The sequence below is a fragment of the Canis lupus genome, chromosome 10 (assembly GCF_003254725.2).
Source record: "Canis lupus dingo isolate Sandy chromosome 10, ASM325472v2, whole genome shotgun sequence".
Classification (NCBI taxonomy): Eukaryota; Metazoa; Chordata; class Mammalia; order Carnivora; family Canidae; genus Canis; species Canis lupus.
Window position 1 is genome coordinate 52,119,996 of NC_064252.1, and position 25,300 is coordinate 52,145,295.

Sequence of the window (25,300 nt, forward strand, 5' to 3'; positions counted from 1 at the left end):
AGTCACTTTGGAGCTTGTATCTTGGTCAATAACTTGAGATAGATCCACATTTGGTATCATGACATTCAAAAATTTTCAAAGTCACTAAAGCTCTCATCTGAGTCTTTAATGAAATACACATCTACCGACTGATCCATCGATCTATTTATCTATCAATTTATTCATATATCTATTGCCTTTGATTTCTTCTTCAGCTGAAACCAAATTGGACTGCAGTTTGTGTAAAAGAATTATTGGAGATAGAGAATATGGTTTTAAAGTCTTTGTCTTATTCTGCTCAGGCTATCATAACAAAATACCATAGAATGGTAGTTTAAACAACAGAATTTTATTTCTTCATAGTTCTGAAAGCTGGAAGTCTTGAGACCAGGGTATGGGTGTGGTCAGGTTCTGGTGAGAATTCTTTCCCTTTCTGGAGAGCTCTTTGTTGTTTCTGCTTATTAGAATAGCAATTTATTGGATCAGTGCCCCACCCTTATCTCATTTAGCCTTAATTGGTTCCTTGTAGGGCCTGTCTCCAAACTTAATCACATTTGGGATTAGGATTTCAATATATGAATGGGGTAGTATATATGGGGACACAAATCAGTCCAAACAATCCTATATAGTTTTTATACTTTAAAGTGTTAGTTCACAGGTATGAGAAAAATTACCCACAAACAGCATCCTGAAGAAAATTACATTTTTCTTCTCACAACTGAGATGAGGATAAGACAGCTCACTTTTATGTTTATGACATAAATTTTATAAATTTTAAATGCACAAATGGATTTCAAGGAGACTCTGAAGATGCACATTACATATGAAGTTACATAAAATGTACACAGGAAGGGATAAACACATCATTTTAATTTAATGCGCACAACTATCTACCTACCTATCTATATCCAGAGCACAGGTATGCAGATACCATATGTCAAAATGTGCCCTGAAGCTCTTCAATTATACCATGGTGCAGATTTTGTATAGATTTATCACAACTTAAAATTATTTTTATAAATTCAAAGTTAAAAAAAAATTTTAAATTATAGAATTAACACTTAAGTTGAAAAAAAACGATACAATTTTTCAAGCTGTGTTCTCTACCGTGCCTTAAAAATGACACTTAAATTGATTAGCTTTATTTTCTAATTCACAAATAACAGTTAAGAAACATATCTATAACTGACAGTTATGGGTGCCTTTTACTCTTTCCTGACATTTATTAGAGGTCACCTAAAAAAGTGTCAGTTTCATAGGATCAAAAGAATTACATAGATCTAGTTATGAATTCTGGATCTACCAGTTAATTGGCTTGTGATCTCAGGTTTCTCTAAGCTTCAATTTCTTTACATATGAAATAGTAGTTAATTAAAAAAAAAAGTCATGGAGCTACTGGGTGGGTCAATATTTTTTAAGACATTTATTTTAGAGAGAGAGCACACACACACACTCTTGGGGGAGGGACAGAGGAAAAGAATATTCAAGTAGACCCTCCCACCCCTGACAGCAGAGCCAGATCTGAAGCTCAATCCGCACCCCTATGAGATCACAACCTGAGTCCAAACCCAGAGTTAGACAAGCAGCAAACCCACTGAACCACCCAGGTGCCCCTGGGGTGAGTCAATCTTGGTAAAATCTGTTTACAGTTCCTAACATTGTGCCTTGAAATAGCAAGTACTAGACATATATGTTAGTTCCCTTCTTTCCCCTCTCTGTTACTATAGCACTTATTTTATTTAATAAGAAGCCCTGAGGAAGTTCAAAGCTTTTTGATCATCAAAAGTGCTCACATACACAAGCTAAGACCACCTGAGTCTGTGGCCATAAAAATAGATCCAGTTATTCAGAAGGTGTGAGTGCCCTTTATATTCTTCCAATCACAGTTTTTCTATCCTAGATAGGATGAGATCACTATCAACCTCAGCCCTTCCCAAATAGCCATCATGTCTAAATATGAGCTTCTGTTGCTCTAGGTAACTGGTGTTATAGCAGTAAAAAAAGTTAAATCAAAAGGGTAAAGGAAAGTCAAGAAGATTCTCAAAGTTCAAATCTTCTCATCCTGCTGTAGATTAAGCTCATTAGGTATTCTCTAAATCAACAGTTAATAGTCCTTGTGATACACACACACACACACACACACACAGGTGGGTCCTTAAAAGGTTTTAGCCATGGCAATATTTAGTCTGAGAGAGGAAATGATGTTGTAGTTGTTTCAGGCAAATGAAACTATTCCCATATCATGCCTTATCCGATCTATCAAGATTTGGGAAGAGAAGGAAACTTAGCTGCAGTTTGCATTACGGAGAGAGAGGAATGAGGTTGAGCATTTGAAAATAAGTATTTTGAATCTTTACTGAGTGTCTGTTATACAATAAACACTGTGCTAGGCACTGGAAATGAAATGGTGAATAAAATGGCCGTGGACTTCAGCCCTCACACAACTTACGGTCTATAACAATGACGTATTTTTAAGTGTTTCCTGATGCTAATACAAAGCTCACTTGACTATTAAAAATGTTTCCTGCTGTTTCCCCAAATGTCAGACTCATGTCTTCTCATATCCTTCCATATGGCTCCCAGCCTAGCTCACTTCAAATCTGTTATCCACCTTCTCACACTTTTTTTCTTTCTCTCTTCCTTCCTTTCTTTTTCTTTTTTCCCCTACTGTTGGAGGAAAGTATTTCTAAATCATTTTTATTTGGGCTCAAACCAAAGTGAATCACCACTTTCTTTGGAAGTGAAGTTCCTTAAAGTCTTGCTTCCACTGGCCAATTTGCAATCTCTTTTGAGAAAAAGGATCAAAAGGAATCAAAGTCTTGATACCACAAACCATCCACTGGCCAGTTTGGAATTTTCTTTTGAGAAAAAGGATCGATCAGCAGATGTTTTGGGAGAGTTTATGTTTTAGTCTCCTTATGACAAAAGTTAAGACCTGTACTTAGGCACTCTTCCCCAAATCTGAATGATAAACTGTCATTTCAGAGATCCTCAAGTTAAACTAAATTTAGTGTCAGGGTCCAGCTGGAGAAGCAAATTAATAAATTTAAGGAAACTGCCTTGAAAGAAGGCAAACTACAAAAATGTTCTACTCTTCCTTGCTCCATGCTCAAATACCCTGATCCTTATCAATACCTTCTCTTGGCACTATCCAGCCAGCGATTTCCTCTTAATTTGTACAGTTTCTTTGAAACGCCAATCTCAAGAGCATAAATTTCCTTCTCCTGACACCCTGTAGCCTCTGAAGTGCACTCTTCTTAGGGAGAGAAGTCAGCCTGAGAGAGTGGCCAAGCTAAATGAGCTCTTGGATAGGACTTAGGGAGAATGAGTGGGTGAACAATAATAATGGATTTATTAAACAATACTGAGTACGTGTTGAGCAGCAGTCACTATATGCGTTATGTGCATAAATACACTGAATCACTACAACACTATGAGGCAGCTACCAGTAATACCACATTTTACAGAGCATAGAGATGTTAAACTTAGCCAAGATCACACAGCTAGGATGTAGCCTGGTGAATCTGAGTTCAGAGAGTATCTGCAGAAACTGCCCTTCATCTCTACACTACAGAAAAATGCTTTAATATAAGACTCAGACTAACTTAGTACTAATAGGTTTAAAATTCTTTTTATTCTTTATTACTTGCAAGAGAGAAATTAGCCTTTGGTAACATTTTTCAGCTGTTAAGTTTGTTATTAGGGCCCCTCAGCCAAAGACATTTCACACACAAAGATTTAATAACATTTGAAAAACATAGCTGATAAAGGATATGAATGCAGAATATAAAAAAATATCAAAACCAATAATAAGAAAACAAACAACCCAATTAAAAAATGGGCAAACTATTTGAACAGATTGTTCACCAGAGAAGATGCACAGATGGCCAATAAGCACAGAAAAAGATTCTCAACATCATATGCCATAGGGAAATATAAAATACAGCCACAATGCTATATCACTACATGTCTGAATGGTTAAAAGTAAATAGACTTATCATATCAAGTGTTGGTGAGAGGATGGAAAAAAATGAAACCCTCATAAATACTGGTATTTAGTAAAATGTTACAACCATTTTGGAAAAGAGCTTGGCACTTTCTTAAAAAGTAAAGTGTACACTTAATAGATGAAGAGCTGTTCCACTCCTTGCTATTTATCCAAAAGACAGCATATATCCACATAAAGACTTGAATACAATGTTCATATCTGATTATCTGGAATAGCCAAACCTGGAAACAAACAAAATGGCCAACAACATGTGCGTGGCCAAACTAACTGTGGTGTATCTATACAACAGAATACTGCTAAGCAATATAAAGGCATGAAATACTGATGGATAACACAGATGAATCTCTCAAAATAATTATATTGAGCAAAAGAAGCCAGGCACAAAAGATCACCTAATTTATTATTCTAATTATCTAATACTTTATAATGCAAAGTGATCTACATTAACATAAAGCAGAATTGGTTACCTGGAAAAGAGGTGATAAGGAGGCCTATAGGACAGAGGAATTACAGAGGCATAAGAAACTTTGGGGAACAATGGATCTGTTCACTATCTTGATTGTAGCTCTGGTTTTTCAAAACTTATTAAATTTCACACTTTAAAATGTGAAGCTTATTGCATGCAAGGTATACCACAATAAAGGTGTCCAAGAAAATGGCAATAGCACCCCTGTTAACAAATACAGAAATACCTCTAAAATTTTCACTGATGGTGGTTTGTGGCGTTAACATTTCTGGGCATATTTTTATGTATATTACTGTGGGACTCTGGAATACTCAAAATATTCTACTCTTGAGGTATAATTCTAAAAAACTTCAATAGGTCTAAAAAAGTGTTTTTGTTTGCAGGGAAGTCTTCTTTTTTGTTCTTCACATCTACCAAGTGGTTTGTCTGCTTTTTCCTGACACAGATTTGAAAAAGCCTGACTGCAAGTGTGGGAGGTGATCTTCCTGAGAAGTGGTCTCATGTATGGAATCACTTGATCAAACCGTTTCCCAGGAGATGGACACCTGGATCATTTCAGGATACTATTTAAAATTCTCAATCATTTCAGAATACCAGAGAAATCTGTTTTTCAAGGTTATAACAAAAGGAGACTTCTATTTATATCTGTAAAATCTCTTACTTGGTTCAACTTGATTTTCAACTTCTGTTTGCAAATGCACATTTCAATTCTTCTTAGTGTCTATGATTAATTCTTAGGGGTTCTGTTATTGACCACAAGGGAAAAAAAAGGTACATATATTGAGACTTGATGAGTGCCCTGTTACCATGTTTTTTCTACCAGGGACTATTCAAGACTCAGTAAATACATTCATTACTTAAGGATGTCACCACTTTTAGATTTTCGACTGTCGCATTTCAATATTTGTCTGGGGGATTTATATAGATCAAGAGTGAACTTAAGCTTTCACAACCATTTTTTCTCCACATTAGAATACTATAAATGGAAGAATTTCTAAGATGGATTTCATACATTTTTGAAGATGCATCAGAGCTTTATAATATTCTATGGGAAAAGAACTTTGCAAAATAAAATCAAGCAAATTATGAGCATGTATTACAGATATGTTTGTATCAAAGTCTATCTTCTCAATTCTACTCTTGGGAGGTATTTGAATTCCTCAAAAATAGAGGTAATTTTAAGCAATTTTATTGTGCATTTCTTACAGTAGAATACATTTACTTTGATATGCTATTATAAATGAACACATTCATATGCATATATATACACACACATATATATATCCATACACTTATATACAATTAATGGCTATTAAGTGTGGTCTGTTTATATTTTTTACCAAGCTCAGAACTTATTATAATTCAGCATGCCTATTTTTATAAGTGCATTAGTAATCAAACAAAATTTTATTTTTCACATTTCATAGGTATGATTCAATTTCACATTGTATTATATTTCACATCATGGACTCAGCCCTAGGCAGCATTTAATTGATACTTGTAATAAACTCAGAGGTTTTTATGAGCTAACAAATCCTAATCCTTCAAGATACAAGTGTAAACAGGACCAACATTCGTGAGTCACCTAATTGTTTTTCCTCAGCTGAAAATAATATTTATTTGATCTACAGCCATATGTGTATCTGTATTTATTTACACACACACTCAAATCCACTCACATACTCCTATACACACACTAGAATGCAGACATTCCATTAACTAGAATATTCATTTTTAAACAGCAAAGGATTCAAATATAATTGTATTATTTAATCAAGAAAATACATTTTCTTAATTTAAGAAATTAATTGTTGATTTTTTTCTGGCAAAAAGTATAATTAATTCTATTTTGTGGACCTAGATGCCACAAGTTTTTTTTTTTTTAATTATATTGCACTTGGGAAAATGTTTATTAGTATTCAAAATACTGTGAAGTTTTAAAACTTCATTTTAGATAATTTACATGATATTAGAAACATCATGTGCATAAGAGCTACTACCCTTATACTGCTTTTTATGGATAAGCCATTAAATAATACTGATTTTACTCTAACTATGCATTATCTCCCAGTAAATGATTTATCCCTATAGCCTGCTGTTCAATTTCCAAAATAGCATAAAAGAAACCAGCTACTTTTAGGATTGCACAACATCTGAGGCAAATTAGTAGGCAATCTAAGCGAGAGAGAAAAAAGGCAGTCAGGTTTGCCCCCAACCTCTTGGTGCCATGACTCCTCTAAAAGTCGATAATGTTCCCCACCCTCAGAGTTTTGGTTCTTATAGGCTTCCATTGCTAACTGCTCTTACTGTCACTGTCACTGCTACTGCCTTCTGCAACATGGAATTTTCCTAATGACTGGAGTGTGAGTTAACAGAAAGGGGAGCAAGAAAGTCAAGGGACTTGACTCCACTGTCTCTGAGTGTTAGGATTTCCTTTAAGGTTCCTGCTCCCAAGCCTCTCCTGGATCTCTTACTATCTGCACTACGATGATCACTTCAACATTTCAGGATGCACTGATTTCAGACCGGGGCAATCCACAAGGTAAAAAAGGTAAACTTGCTGCCGGATCAAGCATGCATCAAATTCTGGTATCCATCTCTGATTCACCTCCTGCTCCTTACTTTTCAGAGTTCTCAGATAGCTGAGCCATGGATTCTGTTCAAGTTTTATAGTTTTGAGTTCTTTAGGAGAAAAAATGTCAACTCCATCTTGTCTGGAATTGGAACTCCATAGTGCATATAAAATGTAGTATGACTTAGAAAACATGTAATACATGTGATGTGCAGGAATTACTTTAAAAATGGTCTTTTCTGGAATTCTGGAAAAAAAATGTACCATATTTAGACATTGTAGAAACAATGGCTATTCCTGATGATCATCAGCTAATAGTTTTCAAAGTTTTGCCTGACCAGAACTTCTTCAGCAAAGTATATAACACCAGATAAAATTTTAAATAAAAAGATAAACATACTTGTAAACATTTATGTTCTGATCTATGACCCAATTTGATATAAAATTTTAAATAAAAAACAAACATTCTTGTAAACATTTATTTATGTTCTGATCTATGACCCAATTCGATATTACTGGAGTGTATAGAAATCTAAAGTGAGATACAGGCCTTCAAAACACTTTTTAAACCTATCAGGGAAACAGTATAAACTTGCAAAAATGTGTGTTTTAGAAAAAAAAAAGAGTAAATCAATAGTTTTGGATAACAATGGGAAGAAAAGGCGGCGGCAGTGCATATCTAAACTGACAAACTTACAGACAAGATGTTCTCAAGGCCAGAAAAAGGGTAAAGTACATGCTTTTAGGAAAAGTGAGATTTTTGCTAAGTCTAGAAAAACTGTCAGAATATAAGAAGTGGGGAAGCAACTCCAGGTGAATATTGTGGAATGAACAAAGTATGTCATAGGGAAATATAAAAACAGTTATGCTAATTTGGCTGAAGTTAAAGGTTTGTACAAGAAAGTAGATGAATATGGCAGGAAAGAGAAAAATAAATCAACTATGGATGTAAGGCTTAAAAGTGTAATTTCCAGTTTACATTTATTTCTCGGTTTTATTTACCTTTTAATACTATGTAATTGGTTCAATGAATATAACTTTTCAACTGCTCAGCATTACATGTACTCCCTCCTTGGTGAGGCAAGGAGGACTATTGTTCAAGGCATCACAGGGGCAAGGGGCAATGCATGGCAAGGCCAGCACAGGGACTGTACAGGCTATTGTCTGCTTCTGTTGACAGAGGTAAGACTCCAGAAGGTCAGTTTGGCAGTGTCCAGAACAGCCCTGTCAAAAATAGGCCTCAGGCTCTAAGCCAGTTCCTGAATAAAAGTAGACCAATTCTAAAGTCTGAGAAAGGAATCTCAAGCAATCCCATAGTTTGGAAGCTGCTCTGACAAGTTATTGAAATAAATTATGCCCTTTGATATATCACACCAGCTACACTTAGAAGCAGAGACATTTTAGTTACGAAGGAACAGAGTTTGTTGCTAAAGCTTATTTAGGTCCTCAGAGAGGCACCCAAGATCTGTGGTATCTATGACGTGCACAAGGCCCTATCATTGCGTATGTCTCCTTTGGAGAGAGATGTGATCGACATAGATTCCATGGGAATTCCACCCTCATGCCCTGAATTCCCATGATCAGGGTTCTTATTCTTCAATCCTGATGCTAAAATTTATCCAATTTGACTGATTGGTTCCTTTCTTCTTCCCTCCCTCTCTCCCTTTCTTTTCATTTTCTAGTAAATACTCTGTAATATTTTCTTACAGGAAAGACTGCATAGTCTTACAATGATTCTTTACCTGACCCACTGAAATGTGAGACCATGATGGTATGGAACAATCTTTATCTATCTCTATAACACAATACACACAACTGTTTGATAGTCTCCTTGATAATCATGACAAGAAATTAAAAAAAAAAAAAAGCAAACTCTGTGCCTTTTTCCTGTAATGATAACTAGAGAAGAGAATAAATGTAAAGAAATCACATGACTGAAATACTAAACAGCACATTGTGATAAATAACAAAGCAAGATCTTTAAACATCTGTTGTACATGATCACCCTTCCTGCAAAAGCAAAGAGCCAGACATATTGTTTACATGTTTCTTCCTTCCCTATTGATTATGTGACATTGGAAGGACAAAGAGCAAATTCAGCCCCATCTGAATTTACCAACCTCTCCTTGGTGTGATCATTTCAGTGCATTTTATGGAACTATGTCAATTTGTGACATTAAATTCCAAAGCAAATCACATAGGGTTTTGAATAATACCTTACTGTGTCTGATAACTTTTAAACATGTGCTTTCCATTTTAACACAACTGTGTTTAGAACACTGGCTTTAAAACATGGCTTTCGGGATGCCTGGGTGGCTCAGTGGTTGAGCATCTGCCTCTGGCTCAGGTTGTGATCCCGGAGTCCCAGGATCAAGTCCCACATGGGGCTCCCCTGAGGGAGCCTACTTCTCCCTCTACCTGTGTCTCTGCCTCTCTGTGTGTGTGTGTGTCTCTCAAGAATAAATAAATAAAATATTTTAAAAAATTAAAAAAAAATATGGCTTTCCTCTGTCCTCATGATGAGAACCTCCAAAGTAATCACATTCCTTACACAGCCCATTCTTTGGTTTTACTGTATCACCTTCATTCAGGTACCAACTGATTCCTAACGAGCTATTAGTTCCATGTGGATATGCAGTCAATTAGAATCAGCACTCTTTAAAAAGCAGTTACGACTGCTATTTTGGACCTAGGTGTACTGGATTCCTCATTGGCTAGCCTCTTCAAATCTTAGCATGATACCCACACGTTCCACGTATCTTTGTTTCTAATATCCCCCCAGCAACTAGTATTCTACTTTCTTGATTTTTTTTGTTTTGTTTTCGTTTTATTTTAATTTCCCTCTGGGAAATCCAATCTGGTGTTATAATCAGTGACAAAGAAAGTGCTAATTAGCAGATGAACACAATTAGTAGTTACCTCCAATGTTTTCAGGTAACTTCTGTTTCTGACATATACTTACAGTATATGTCAGCATTTTTCATTTTACACGATGCACATTCAACAAAACAGTGAAACGGAGGGAAAAAACTATAAGCCAAAATAATCCAGTGTTAGCATTAGAGAGGTGGACAATTCAGGCCTTTTCTCCACCTGGGACAATGCACACTTGTCTTCCCTCCCTGATCAGTGATGTATGTTCTCTCTCAGTCTCCGGAGGATGTAAAACCTCTGCTCTTCCGTAGAGCCACTTCCTGCCATTCCTGCTCCATCACCAGGCTGACTCCGAAGTCCAAATCCTCCTCACCAGACATCCTAGCAGTATTCATGAACTGCTCTTGCCTCTATTGCAGGGTTCCCTCTTATGTAATTATGTCTGTTACACAACTTTTTCTTCATATATACTATAAACTCCAACTAGACTGGAAATAGTTAAAGGAAAAGAACTGCTGTTTACTTTTTTTTTTTTTTTGCATATACTACTGTGGCTAAAATAATGCCTTGTATTTTGTAGGCTCTCAAAACACACTTGCTGACTTGGGATCTGAGTGTCTCAAGCATCTAACACAGCGATGGAGAGATGGACTGATGGAAGGATGGATGGATGGATGGATGGATGGATGGATAGATGGAATGATGGAAGGGTCATACACCTTAGAGATTAAGGGAACCTAACAATGGCCTGATCCAGAGCTCTCATCTTTCAAATAAGAGAAACCCAGAAAGTAGACATGATCTCCATCAAGGGCAATACTAATTAGTACTGTTATTTTTATTTTGCACTTGCTGAGTCATCTGGATGCAATGGTTCTCAAATCATTGTGTGTTTTAACTTTTCAAACAAATTTTACCTCTTCTTTCTAGTATATTTCACTGAGGTTATCAGGAGTCTATGCATACAGCAAGTGCTCAATATTTGTAAGAACTGTGTTGAAAACATGTGTTTTGTTTTTTAATTTTTTTTTTATTTATTTATGATAGAGAGAGAGAGAGAGAGAGAGAGGCAGAGACACAGGCAGAGGGAGAAGCAGGCTCCATGCACCGGGAGCCCGATGTGGGATTCGATCCTGGGTCTCCAGGATCACGCCCTAGGCCAAAGGCAGGCGCCAAACCGCTGCGCCACCTAGGGATCCCGAAAACATGTGTTTTATCTCCCTCCCTCCCCCTACTACTCAGTTACTGGGGAAAAAAATGACAACTGCCCTTCTTTGTGCTCTGTACCTCTCCCTGTTCCTCACCTGGTTATGGTGAGGACTGATAACCAGAAAGATAATCAGATGTCTTTGCAGAAATTTTTTTACATTGCAAGTGAGGGGAGAGATCACCTCCCTAGTGGCAGAGGTGGGAAGATGTGGGCTCAAGAAGAGTAGTGCAGCCTGGGTTCTAGCCTAGGGGACAAAGTCAGGGAAGGAAAATGAAATCTCTATTCTGAGAGAGACAAAATAAGGACCGGAAAGGTGGCAAAACATTTCATGAATGCCAAGCACTCTATCATCGTTCTACATAACAGCTTTTTTAAAAATCATAAAAAATTAGAAGAGCAAGGCCATTTTATGATCTAGCCTATTATGTACCTTTCTGACCATTAGGGAAAAAAAATGTCTGTTCCTCTAGGCTGAGGAAGTCTTCTGCCTTAGTGCCTATCTTGGTACATGTAGGGCTAGATTTCAGTCTACCTTCACCCCTCACCACATAACCTCGTGCGGTACGCAGCGTGCACAAGTGTATGGTGGCTATGAATTGAGTCAGAAATAGGATTTCTAACTCAAATATGAATTCATAGCCATAGTTCTATGGATGAGAGATTCGAAGATCCCATTTGCAATATATTTTTTTTTAACACAGGGGATTTTTTTTTTAATGCCTAATTCCCACAGTTAGTAGGTAATAGAGCTAGGATTCACACTTAGGTAACTGCAAAGGCCTATGTATTTCTCATGGAACTATTTGTGTCTCTTATTATTGTGCTTGATCTCTCCCTTCTTCTCACTCTCTTTCTGTAGGTATAAGTATACATTGATTCTCTCCTCCACCCCTGTTCCACCAGTGAATGCCAGAGGCACAATCAGGTCTCTTCTACTGAAACAGAGAGTACTGTAGTCCTAGTATTTGTACAAGGCCACTTACTTGGGTGTGCATTGCCCGCAGGTTCTCTGAAATAAGCAGAAAGAAATCAATAAAAGTGTAATATGTTACCACTTACCCTAAAAAGTTGATATCGCTTCTTCTATCCTTAGTCTTTTTACAATTTCCATTTGTAAATGAGGTAAAGAGAGCGCCAGGGAGGGTCGCAAAAAAATGTCCTTTCCAAAATAATCAGAAAGCATGCCACCAAAGAGCTTTAAATAGCAGTTTGTACAGAGTTGGAAATTTCCAGTTCTGCCAAAATGAGTCTAAATTCAACAGCAACACAAGGAGCTCAATCTGCTGGGTGGGTAACAAATTACCTGGATAAATTAGATTTGCATGGGAGAGGTATTCATTCTTTCAAGTTGGTAGGACAAATTTCATGCATTGGAACAATTATTTACCAAATGCTAGGGGCCTAAGAGAGATAACACAGCTTCTAAAGCAGCTGCATCTAATTGAAGGCATAGCTTGCAAAAAATCATTGATCAGGACTCTTTTGGTACATCATTATGTGCTATATTCACATTGTGAAGGGAGAATCGAATGAGACTGGCTCCTGCCCTCTGGCAGTTTGTAATCAAAGAATAAAGCAGTGTCTGCTTTTTAGAAAAATGAAAGCACTAGAAACATTTTCAGGAGAGAATCAAGTCCAGAGTAAAATGTAAATATCCAGTGACCAAACTGTGGAAAGAAGCAGGGACTTGATTTCAGAAATAAAACAAAAACATGTGCTTTTAAACTGGGAGGGACAGAAGTAGGTAGAACAGGGAAATTTGATGAATATGGGCCACATCTGATCCAGAGAGGAGGGCAGGAAAGACAATGTAGGAAGATGTTGCAAGAGTAGAAATGTGAGGAGAAGGGAACCTCAGACTAGAAGCTCCAAATAAAAAAACTTGATCTCAAGGTGTTTTCATTCCCTGGGGAAGCCATATATATGCATATACATACATATGTATGGAGACACACATATGCATATATATTTATGTGTGTATATACATATTCATTCATACACACACAATTGTATATGGAACTGAAATGTGTCATATCAGAATTTCTTAAAACTTAAAGCAAATATAAGTTTCTGAGGATTTTATTTTTTTATTTATTTTTTTAGTTTCTGAGGATTTTAAGATATTGAGATTCTGATCCAATAGGTTAGGAATGGTACTAAGAGTCTGCATTTCTTCTAATCATCCCCTTTGATACTGAGGCTGACAGTCTGTGAACCACAGGTTGACTAGCAATAGAGGAAACTGAGGAAACAGGAAGGTGCTGTGGGAGTATAGAGCAAACAATGTTACTGGGGAAGAATTCTTGGAAGATGGGATCCTTGAACTGTGCTCTGGAAAATGAGAACCAGAAAGACTTGGGTTTGCAATAAGGTTCAGTAAACTGGTGAACGAAAACTGGATTTCATTCATTCAACAAATACTCACTGAGGTCAAGGCATCCCATAGCAGAATTGTTATTTGAAGCTCTCATATCAATTTGATCATGAATAAAGACAAATCAGCTGTGGCAGCAATAGCCCATGGAAGGCCATGACCCTATATCACAGTACCAAATTTTAAAATGCTAGTACTGTTTCACCTTTGAAATTTTAAACTGCATTTTGTTTTTCAAAATAGGTTTTTAGAAATTTTAATCCTAAACTTCTGTACACACTTCTTCCCTGAATGGGCAAGCCAAAGCAGTTGGGTGTTCATTCTGCCGGGCTTATATTTTGCTTGCCTATTATGGAAGGCAAATTAAGGACAAAGACCTCATTTCCATCGACTCAGTACCAAATGACCTGTTTCAAGATGAGAGTAAACAGTAGTCATGTGGACAGCCTTTAACTGTGCAGCAGGTGTTGACACCTGTAGCTACTTAATTCCAACCAAGATAATCACCTCTCTCTCAAGGCAGCTGGCCCATGTAAAGCACTGTCCACTGCTACTAAAATTATTTGGAGATGTTAAGTCATGACTTTCTCTCAGATGATTTAGCAAGAGAAGGGGAGGTTGGGATGCCAGGGAACTATAATGCATGTAGTTTAGGCCACACCCACTAGTACTCTTGCAGCCAAGCATGGAACCGTAGCACCTGGACAGCTGAGTCCTGAGCCAGACAACATCAGCTTGCAAAGGGCACCACCTGCCAAGGGCTACATCTAGAACTGGCTGAAGAAGTGCTGTGTCGGAGGAAAAAATGCTAAGGTATTCTCAGACAGGAAGTCACTGCATCATTAGAATTCTCTACTAAATTTAGCTATAATCAATTTGCCCCTGCAATTGATTAATGTATTATTGAGGATTTAAGGTGTGTGCATGTCTGTGCACAGGCACATGATGCAATTGGAAACTCCCCCTCCTCACACCCCAACACACATACACTAAGTTCTTCCAGGTTGTAATCACTACAAATAGGTTCCCATTACACTGGAGATTAGCAGATGCTCATTACTATTTATCAAATTAGGCATAAGGAGAGCAAAGTGCTAGGGCATTAGTTCTCCCTAATGATACCACTGTGTCCTCACGCTTCAGCAACACTACCCTCTTTCATATTTCTGAAAAACTCTATATTTCAGTCTCTGCTCCAAGGCCTTAAACAAAACCTCGAGATACAAGGCATGTGTTTTTAAGGGCCATTTGAAGCCATCTTTTAATTGAGATAACATAGAGTGATATGCAATCATAAACTTTGAATGTTGGAATACATTGCTGGAGGTCAAACAGTTCTGCTATCCTTCAGGTAAGAAGGTTTCTGAATAATTTTGGAAAGATGAGTCCTCATTCTATTTTTAAAATTCCTCAGGGAAAGAAATTCAGGCTTTCCACTCAACAATCCAATTCTAATATATATATTTTTAAATGTCAGTGTCCATTTATTTAGTCTATTTCAACCATTGTTAATGGAACAGATACTCCCTAGGCCCAGGCTTATATGTGAAGTTTAGGACTTTAAAATTTGGAGATTACAACCCTGTCAAAAATGTGTTATATTCTTAAATGTATTATTTTCTATTATGTATAATTTTATTAATAGAAAATAGTTACTGGCAGTTCATATACAAATCACTAAAGCTTCCCATATATCCTATCCTGAGCATTTTCTCAGTTTGTTCTATCAAAGCATTCATCCCAGAAAATGTCAAAACATCATTAAAAAGCCCTTTTACTATAACACCCTTCTAGGAATTTTTTTTTAATCTGCTTTTTTCTAGTGTGTCATGGACAGAAAGGGACTTTTAGAGATGGCCTAGATGGATTGGGAAGGTGGCCAAAGGATATTTGTTGTCCTCTTTGACAAACAAGTCTGTCAGATATAGGTGGGCCAAATTCTCCTTCTTTCAAGGAGGATCAGCATTGTATAATATCACTGCAAGATGCAAGCTCTTTTTAAATAACAAGTCATGAATAAGAAATTGGGGCGGTGTTGCAGCTCTGAGCCTTATCACCAATTTTTAAAAATAGGCTGAAAGCTTAATTTCGTCAGCTATTTTCCCAAAAGACATAAAAATAGAAAAATAGCAGACATAGCAAAATAACCTATGTCTACTGTTAGGATCATGTGAGAACAAATGACTGCCACAGCAAAAGCCACAGACCACTCCCCCCAGCTATAGTCTGAGAATCCATAACTCTAAGGTCCACATCATGGTCCTCCAGAGCTTTAAGAGTCTTGGAGTTGCTTCTCATTTGCCAGAGAACTAATTGTCCATTAATTTGTCACTACACAGATTAGGACACACCCAGTGTTGACTGCTAATCAATATACTACTGGGTAGCTAAGATCCCAGAGATCAAAATAGTGAAAACCATTTGGCCTGATCATTCATTTTACAGGTGGAGAACTAAGCTACAGAATATTCACGAACATGTCTGGGTCACTTACCTGGAACTCAGGCTTCCAATATCCTAGATCAAGGCTGGATTGAGGATATCAAGAAAATCCACTATTAAATGGAAATTGATTTCCAAAAGATATAAATAGGCTCAAGAGGAAGAAGAAGATCAGATTGCAAGTCAACATTAATGTTTAAATATTGAGAAAGATGTAGAAAATAACAGAAAGAAAATTGGCTATGGAGTCAAAACAATGGATTTAAGTCTCAACTGTGCAATAGGCAAGTACATTGGGCAAGTTGTTTTTCTCACCCTGAAAGTAACAAGATTATCATAGATGCTTTGGAAGATCTCTTCAGGTTTTAAATAATAATTCTTAATCTATTGTTCTTTCCTGTGTTTACCTGTAATAATGTACAGTATCATTCATGGCTCCTTTCTAGATTCTTTGGTGGCTTCTTTTTTTCTTCTTGGCCTCTGAAATATTGGGCTTTATGTAAGTTCATTCTTAGCTTCTTTTTTTCTTCTCACTTTATGTTTCTGTTTAGAATCTCATCAACTCTCAAACCCTTAGTCATAATCCATATGCATCTGACTGATTAATTCCATTACTGATTTGGTAAAATTGTTGTCAGTTCCGTCTCAAAAATATTTCTCAAGTATTTTCTTTATCCCCATTTCTGCAGCCTTTGTTCAAAACTCTCAGTATCCTTGGAAGATTTCGATGTTTTCCCCAATCTTCTGTCTTCAGTCTTTCCCTCTTCTAATCCATCCTCCCCATGGCCTTCAAGGTCATCATTTTATTAAATGACCTGAGAATTTATTTCCTGACTTCAGATTCAAAACTCAAATTATTCTCTCCATTGAGCCTTCATTAACAGGAAAATGTCTAATAACTTTTCCAGCTTAATCTCCTACATTTCCTTCATACTTTGTGTCCATACCAACCACACAAAGGATTTGCCCTTACCTAAACATACTATTTCCTGTATCACTACAAATAATTAAAGGATTTGATTTACAGAAGACTATGAACTCCAAAAGCGCATGGGTTATATCTCAGTCATTTTACATGTTCAAAGTCTGCCATGGCATTTTGCACTTAGTGGGAACTCAGTAGATGCTTTTCAAATGAATTAATTCAAGAACTGAATTGGTGAAGAAAGATGAAATGAACATGGAGTAATCCAGAAATATTTTTAAAGCAGTGAATACTAAGAATGCAAAATGCAAATTAACTTTTTCTCCACTTAATACTGTTCTCATGCAGGCTGTGGTATCAAATAGAACTGTAGATATAGCTAGATCTCCAGTGCACCTATCCCTGAAACACTCCTGTCCTAAAATAAAGGAGAAAAAAAATCCCAAAAAAGCCTCCACAGGAAGACATCAATACATTTGTGCTAAATTCCTAATGCTAAATTCCATCATTTACAGCTCTGTGTATTAGTTGTCCCAGATTATAAATCCTATCCTGGCTCTTAATAATTCATATACCAAGGGATTCATTTACTGCTGCTACTGCTGCATTACAGCATGTTAATCCAAGGCCAATTTAACATTTCTTATATTTATTTTTGCATGTGTTCCATTTCTTAAGGGATTTTAAACATTTTAAATCTTTAGAAAGCTATATATTTTCATACAGTTTTCTATGACTTCATATGTTTATGTTGCTTGGGTTGTTACCTAACATTCCGTTATTCCCTTATACAAGTCAGTGGACACGTGTGCTGCATATCTGAGGTAGCAAATCTTATGCCATCTGGTTTGGATACCAGGATATCTTAGTAGTGAGCTATACTTGCCAGATAATTTTGTAAAATGGGAGCTTCTATGGCTCTGACTAGCTTTATATTCCACAAATTTGATGTTAATTCCTAAATTCTGGTCATGTGTTTCAGGGCAATCATCTAAAAGTGAAAGGTTTCAATTGGGGAATTTTGCATTTGTGTTTTCATTCTCTATTTCATAGTTATTGGTATTATTTCTCCTACTAGAAAGTAATATTTTATCTCCTGGATTTTTTTTTTCTTTTTTCATCTCTTTTGCACTCTGCCAATACCTACCTAGAGTTACAAACAGAATTAGAAGTTAATCATGGAAGTTTCTCAAGATATCTTTATGGACATCGAATTATCTACTCTGGAAAACAGCTCAGTAGGCAGATTCATCACTGATGGAATAGTCATAAGAGCTGACCACTAATGGAATAATAGGCTATAAAATATTTCTAACTTTCCACAATTCTTTTATGGGACTCTCTCTCATATTCTCACTGTGAAATCCCTAAAGGAAGGGCCCATATTCCATTCAATCATTCATCAAACATGCATAAATATGTCCCATCTACTAGTTACTATGGTAGGCTTTGAACATGACATACTGAATACAACAATGACATCTTAATTTATCTCTTTATTTTAGATTAGAGCTTTGAAAACTATTCTTAAAACCACCAGGAGACTTTCCAATAGCTTAAGATAATGATGGCCCATAGGGTACGTTTCAGAAAAGTTCATACTTCAGTCTTCTCTTCTCCAAAGCTTCCCTCACTGCATTGTAGGGAAAAAATAATTTTTTCTGCCCCACTAACTTCTAATAACAAAGATTTGGAGACCAAAAACTTGTAAGCCAAGCAAATAGGCAATTATCAGATATTTGATGCACAACTACTATGTATGGTTCATTCATTTACTAGTCAAAGGTTGGTCGAGAATGTCCTATGTGTCAAGCACCAATCCAGGCACTGTACCACAGTCAGCTGGGGATAAACAAGCATAAAGTAAAGACATCCTGTGCTCAAAATATGTTAGCCTAGTTTGAGTCCGTCTTCCCACTCTGCCAACTGGAGACACACTGAATGCTATCTAATCATTACCACACCCAAGTCCTCCAAAGGAAACTACGTGTACTCTTCAGCCAGCCCCAGTTTGTCAATTTTAATAATGTTTGATTTAAAGAGAAGGAAAAAATACACAAAAAGCAAAATCCTCTTATCTATACTCTGAAGCCTTTGATGAAATGTCAGATTATTAACGATGCCTCATTTAATGAGTATTAGCCTAATTACCTGGAATGGAGGGGCTGCATTTGGATAGTCCAGGACCTGGAAGAAGTTTTCCATCATAAAGAACTGCCATCCCTTACTGGGGATTATTGATTCTGCTTCTGCATCATCACAAGCATGCTGTGCTGACCAAGCATGTCCCATTTAGGATATTTTCCATCCGCACATTGGGCTTGATCCCGCTTTAGGTTTTTTTTTTCTTTCTTTCTTTCTTTCTTTCTTTCTTTCTTTCTTTCTTTCTTTCTTTCTTTTTTCTTTCTTTCTTCTTTCTTTCTTTCTTTCTTTCTTTCTTCTTTCTTTCTTTCTTTCTTCTTTCTTTCTTTCTTTCTTTCTTTCTTTCTTTCTTTCTTTCTTTCTTTTTCTTTCTTTCTTTCTTCTTCTTACTTTTTTAATTCCTCAGGCCCTGAGGAACAGGGAGAGTAAGCTTGTGGGTTTAATAGCAAATGTAAAAGCTCAGTAAAATGGAATGTAGTATCCAGGTTCCTCAGCTTCCCTAGAGCAAGATAATATTGCTTTTACAGATTATGTAACACTGCTTTCTTTGTGCCATTCTTCTGTTGAAGGAACAACAATGACTTTCCATCATTTATTAGCTCATGTTCAAATATATCCATTCTACATCTGTGGCCTTTGTATAACCTCAACCCGCTCTACCCATTTTGATTATCTTTTGCTACACTGGGGAACACACCCTCTACTTTGGAAATCTCACTTTTTTTTTTTTTTAAGTATAGCTAAAATTTGTTTCTGTATTCCTTCTTCTCTTAACTCCATGTAGCTTGAATTCCTATAGCATGATATATAGGTTTCATACCTTTTAGTACTAAATTACTTATTGTCTTTGAACTATGTAGAGAGAATCCACCAGAGAATGGTGAATTGGATTTTTTCTTACCTTTACCTAAGTGGTCTAATAATGTTCTTATACTTTAATCCAGTAATTCAACCCTGAAGTATTTATACAAAAGAAATCTGAAGAAGAAGGTTAATGTTTGTGGATGTTCATAGCAGCTAGAGGTGGGTGCTGGGGCTAAATTTTCAACATTAGGGGAATAGGCAATTAAATTATTGTGTATCAAATCCAAGGATTATTAGGTTGACATTAAAATTATAAAGTTTAACATGGAAACTTCTAAAATTTAATATTAAAGAAGCAGAATAAGAAGTTTGATTATTGTTTATGAACCTACATCTTATATGTCTATATAGAGAGAAGAAATGGAAAGGAGCAAAAAAATAAAATAAAATTGGAAAGTGAATATAAGTTCTTTGAGGGCAAGGATTTTTATCTATTTTATTTAGGGCATAGTCCCAAACCCTAGAACAATGTTTGGCAAATAAGAGATCTTTGATAAGTATTTGTTGAATGAATGAATACGTATTATGAGTGGTAAGACTATAGGTGATTTATCTTCTTCTATTATTTCCTTTTCTATTATAATGATCTCTGTGGGGGGGGGGAAGGGTGAATGTGTGGGGAAGACATAAGGATAGATGCTTTTTAAACAAAAACATAACATTGATTATTACATGGACACTCTTGGGGTAACCCCATGGAGTGAGGGAAAGAGAAGACAAGTTCCAGTGACTCATATTACCTTACTTAGTTCTCACAGTAATCCACTGAGGTGGGTGTTATTGTCATCCTTTTACATGTGATGAGACTTAGATACAGAGAAGCAAATTACTTCAAAGATCTTGTAAGGATAAAGTAAATTTTTAAATGGTGGGCAAGGGGCAGAGGTCAGAGGAGGTACACTGCCTGACCTCTCTAGGCTTACTCAATGCATAAAATAAAATCATTTAAATTAGGGGGAAAAAAACCCACTTTTGTAAAAGCAGCTCAGTCCCTTGAGTAGTATTTAGGTTAATATACCATTCCTCCTCTAATACTTGAGATTATGACTACCATAATTGATAGCAAATGCAGTGTCAAGGCACTGAATTGTGTTGTCTCAATTTAGGAAACTGCAATCTTCCGTGTATTTGAATGCTGATGGATTGTGCTAAGTGATTGGATTTAAAGTGAGCAGAGAAAGGTAATCAGCATTACAATTTCATGCGAGGATGGCCTTTTTATCCTTCTATGTGTGGAAGTAAATGACAGTAATGGGATCTCTTTATTATTTAGTTCATCTAAGTGTTCTCCTCTATCAGCTTCAGATCAAAGAAAGACAAAGGTTTAATCTGTGTAGAGGATGCTCAGTGGAATGCTTTACCAGCTTGAACTGCCACTGTTTCCATACAAAAGCCAAGGGTTACTTGGGTGTGAGAGAGAGACTGAGAATGAGGGGCTGCGGGGTGGGTGGAGAGAGGTAAGGAGGGCCTGGCAGATGGTTAATAAGCAACATTTTTTAGTCTCTTAGGAATTGCTTAGACTTATTTGTGTCCAAAGATTAACTGTAGAAATACCCATGGTGGTAACCTTCTCAGGTCATTCTGTCTGAGGAACTCTAGAGGTTTAGATCCTTTTGCAAAATTAGACACTCAGTTTGAAAAATAACAGGCACTGCTATGGGCTGCTTATTTGTGCTTCTCCCAAACTGAGGATATGTTGAAACTTAATTCCCAGTGTAATGGTAGTCGGAGGTGAAGATTTTGTGAGGTAATTGGGTCATGAGGGTGGAATCCTCATGAATGTTATTACTGCCCTCATAAAAGAGACCTCAGAGTGATCCCTTCCTCTTGGGCCATCTGAGGACCCATCTAGAAGACATCAGTCTACAAACCAGGAAAATTTGTGTCTGTTTGGTACCTATAGCATCTTTAGTGACTAGAACATTGCTTGGTACATAGCTTAGGCACTTGATATACTTTGGTTGAATGACTTGAAAAAAGCAATTTTATATTTTAGTGTGGGAATTCCAAAGAGCCAGGAAAAGAAAATTCATCAAGTTCTCGTAATTTCATGGTTTCTTCAGGATAGCTGAGTTTCCTGAATAGCTGAGGATGAATTCATGAAATTCCTATTAACTTTAACTATCTTTGAATAGAAATCTAAATAAACAGAGAATATGCAGCTGTTTTTCACTATAAGTTGGATCAAGTGAAACAGTGTTTAACCAATGTAGCTTGGTATTATAAAATTAGCTATTCAGATTTTCCTGAGGGGTGTTCATGTGAATTTTGTTCCCTTGCAAAGGGTTGTTCGTGGTCTTGATACCACAATACTATTAGTTGTCTCTAATTCCTTTGTCTCTTCTTTTCTGTCATGCCATGAGCTTACTCTGAACTACTATGTGATCCATGTCTGTAACAGCTCATCCCGCCACACACCTGCCCCTCCTCCATCATTTGCTGTCTTCATACAGTTGGACCAATTTTAGGGGATTTGTGTGAAATAATACAGATATTACATAAGGGCTCAAGTGCCATTCATGAAATTAAGCTCCAGGTAATACTGGGTTTTTGTCTACTTCTAGATTCTTAACCATATGCTAGAAAGGAGAGATTGAAAGATTTGAATTATGAAGAGGTGAGGAGTTACTATAATTTGGGTCATGTGGTACTTTGGCCCCTCAAATCCCACCTCCTCATGTGAATGGCTGCCTTCTCTATCTGTGCATCGGCCAACTCTATGCAAGCAGAGCTAGACACATCATGCCGCATGAAAATATGTGCAAAAGTGGAAGGACACCAATTAAGATCCTGTTTGGAAAAATTCTGCTCTTAAAATGTGCCAACAAAAGCTCCATAGCCCCTTAGGACAAAGTTCCATCTGAAGATACATTTCTGTTGAAACAGCAAATGGTGAAATATTTAAAAAAGAAAGAAAGGAGGGAGAAAGCAGTGTACTCTAATGGTTTTAAGAATAATGCAAAGGTCTATGATACATCTTGAATAATTCACCTGACCTAGATTTAAATAGTATAGGTAATTCATGCAGCAATAGACATTTGGTTATTTAACAAATGTTCTTATAGGGGCAAGTAATACATTTCAGTTCTGTGCTGTGTTCAGAGCCTCAGTTCTACTCTACTTTGGGGGGATATTAGCCATGTAATAGTATGGAAAGCAGAGTTGTTTGTTTGTTTGTACTGTCTCCAATATAAACTGTCAAGAGTCACAGCCCTGACCATTATGCTGGGTCTCATAATGGGTCTCAGCTTCCTCATCAGTAAAATAATCCCTCAAATCTCAGGGTCAAAATTCGTTTAACACACTGCTCCTGAATAGAAGGACTGAAGAGGAGTTCTGGTTCCGCCCAGGAGAGGGCAGTGTGACCTAGACAAGATCTCAGCTTGAGTGCAGGACAGATGGAGCAATGGAAGCCGAGTTCAGAATAGAGAATGGGTAGTTACCTATCTCTCAGTCTTGAGTCACCAGACCACAAATGCTTCTCCACAAAATAGCAATTTCAAGCAAGTGTAGAAATGCACTCCTCCTCAATCATTTGCCACTATTCCCAAAATGGACACATTACTCATTTCTACTGGAATATGAACAGGAATTTAAACTCCTGCAATCTGTGTTGTTTTCTGAAATTTAAAGTTTGTTCTATGAATACATTCATTTATATAAAATACAGCAGCTTGTCTATACATATTGAGCATTTAAAAATTACAGTTGAAAGTGGCAGATTTTTCTCCTGCAAAAATATTTAAGAAGTATTTATAAAGTTTGATTATGTTTAATACCATGCTAAGAGAGGAAAATTTAATTGTACTTTTTAATACACAAATAACAAAAGTCATTGGCTTGTGGCATATAGATAATTTCAAAGTTCTAAGTGTCTAATCCATAGTCGCAATACTGGATGAAAATCTGAATCTTGACCAATTTACAAAGTTTAGAGAATGTCTTACATTACAGTGGTCCCCATGTGGGACACAAAAGCTGGCTAAGCATGCATTCTCTAATAGCCAGATCTGTCTGGTGGGGTAAGATTGATGTACATAAAGTAAACTAGTAGCAGGATTAGACAGTTTAAGATAAAATAACACAATTAGGTAGTTTAAGATGATATCTGCTCAATACAAATCATAACTCAATAAGAGGTATAAACAGTATGGGTTGAAAACAGACTAAACAGAGGAATCAAAACATCAGTAAGAAAAATGGAGATGTCTTCATCAAGGGTGTACCATTTAACAACAACAACAAAGAAAAAATTAGGCAATGCATGTAAAAATATGTTGAAAGGTCAAAGGCACGACTCACACGTAAGATACTATTATTACCATTATTACAACTTTGGGGTTCATGGTTACCCTGAAACCCTATCCTTGGTGACCTTAGAAAGGCACTTTGGTACAACCTGCCAACTTCTGCTGTTTCTTTGATCTTCATTACTGACAGAGGGCTTACTTTTTTTTTTTTTTCTTTCAATATAAATACCTAACTAAGCCTAAAAGGAAGGAGTTAATTCAAGAATGATGTAATCCTACCTGAGCCACAGCATTGTGCCTGGTGCAAGTTGCAGCCTAGAGAGCAACCATCTGTCTTTCTGTGTAATGCCCCACCCATGCTATTCCTGGCTATGAGACTGTTCCCTCTTAGGGGGAGTTAACAGTTTTTCAAATCAGGAGAAAGCCTGGCTACTTGAGAGAAAATAAAATCATGCTCTCCCCTCCCCACTATCTTTTGCCCGTAGCAACTCTAAGTGCAATAAAATGTGAGAGTGGGAGCGAATTGCTATGGCAACAAAGTGTACTCTAATAATGAAGATGGTATCTAACAAGCAGGAACAGCTAGAACTTTAAGGGAAAGGGAAAGGAAGTGCACTGTGAGGAAGGAGGAAGGAAAAAAAAAACCATATGGACTCTCAAGTTTTCCATTCTTTAGCCTACATATACTGGCTCATTTAGAAAAGTTGAATTTCTGCTCTGGCCAATTTCTTCCTAGGGAAATTTAGTATCTAGTAACTTCCTAAAAGCAGGCAGAAGAGATGAGCCCATCTAATCCAGAAACATGGAACATGTACAACTGTTCAGGTGATTCACATAGGTCTGTGTATCTAGCCCTCTCTTCGCAGCCCAGCTTTCCAGAGCTTGGTCCCACTTTGTGGACACTACTTCTCTTCACCACCGCCAGCTGGATAGGGGCAGGGAAACAATACATACTCATCATGCCTCGTGTGAATACGAGTAAGAGAAACCTCATTTAAAAGAGAGGTGGGGGGAGGACTGAAGAGGGTACTGTCACAGGCCTACAGCTCATGGCAGCCTGCATAAGCAGCAGGGGTGGGGGGTGGGGACAGAAGATCCCTCCCCACCTCAGCAACGAAGCACTAACCACCACTTGCAGCCAATAAGAAATGGCCACAACCTCCAAATCTTGTTCTTCTGTAGTAGTGAACTTC

At 36.9% G+C, this 25,300-nt stretch overlaps 1 long non-coding RNA gene across 2 annotated transcripts in view; it reads right to left on the bottom strand.

Moving 5' to 3' along the window:
• LOC112672043 (uncharacterized) overlaps positions 1-24,590 on the bottom strand; it is a 176,425-nt gene extending 151,835 nt beyond the window's left edge. For both annotated transcript variants that reach the window (XR_007413798.1, XR_004803165.2), the window contains exon 1: positions 24,387-24,590. This is a non-coding gene — a long non-coding RNA (uncharacterized LOC112672043). The remainder of the gene's footprint in view (positions 1-24,386) is intronic.
• Between the last annotated feature and the right edge of the window lie 710 nt (positions 24,591-25,300).